Below are 539 nucleotides of genomic sequence, written 5' to 3' on the forward strand. Positions count from 1 at the left end.
GTTAAATTTGAACTATTTTAAATTATTGAACTCCATTGTTTCATTAGTTAAAAATAACTTAACCTTAATTTAACCTTATTAATTTACCACTGCTCCTACTTAATAAATAGTTATTTTTAACTAAAACAATGGAGTTCAATAATTTAAAACAATTCAAATTTAACCTAAATTTGGGTTAAAAATAACTATTAAGTAGGAGCAGTAGCGAGTTAATAAAATTAAACACTATAGATTTAACAGTGTATATATTATTAATTTATTACTTTATTTGTAAACATTTAACATTTTTTAACATTTTAACATTTTAAAATAAATAACGGAACATAGTAAAACTATTTTTTTTAAGAAATAAAAATAAATTAATTTCTTCTTCTTCCTCTTCCTCTTTGTCCAAAATAGTGTTTGTTATAGTTGTTGCACATGTTGAACAAAAAATTAAAAAATCTTCTTGCCCTTTGGCATTGTCCGCTTTTCCTGCCTCTCGGTCTTCATCCTACGAAACAAATATTATATTAAGTACTGATCGGAAGAGCACACGT

This window comes from Wasmannia auropunctata, unplaced genomic scaffold, assembly GCF_000956235.1.
Source record: "Wasmannia auropunctata unplaced genomic scaffold, wasmannia.A_1.0 LD335594.1, whole genome shotgun sequence".
Classification (NCBI taxonomy): Eukaryota; Metazoa; Arthropoda; class Insecta; order Hymenoptera; family Formicidae; genus Wasmannia; species Wasmannia auropunctata.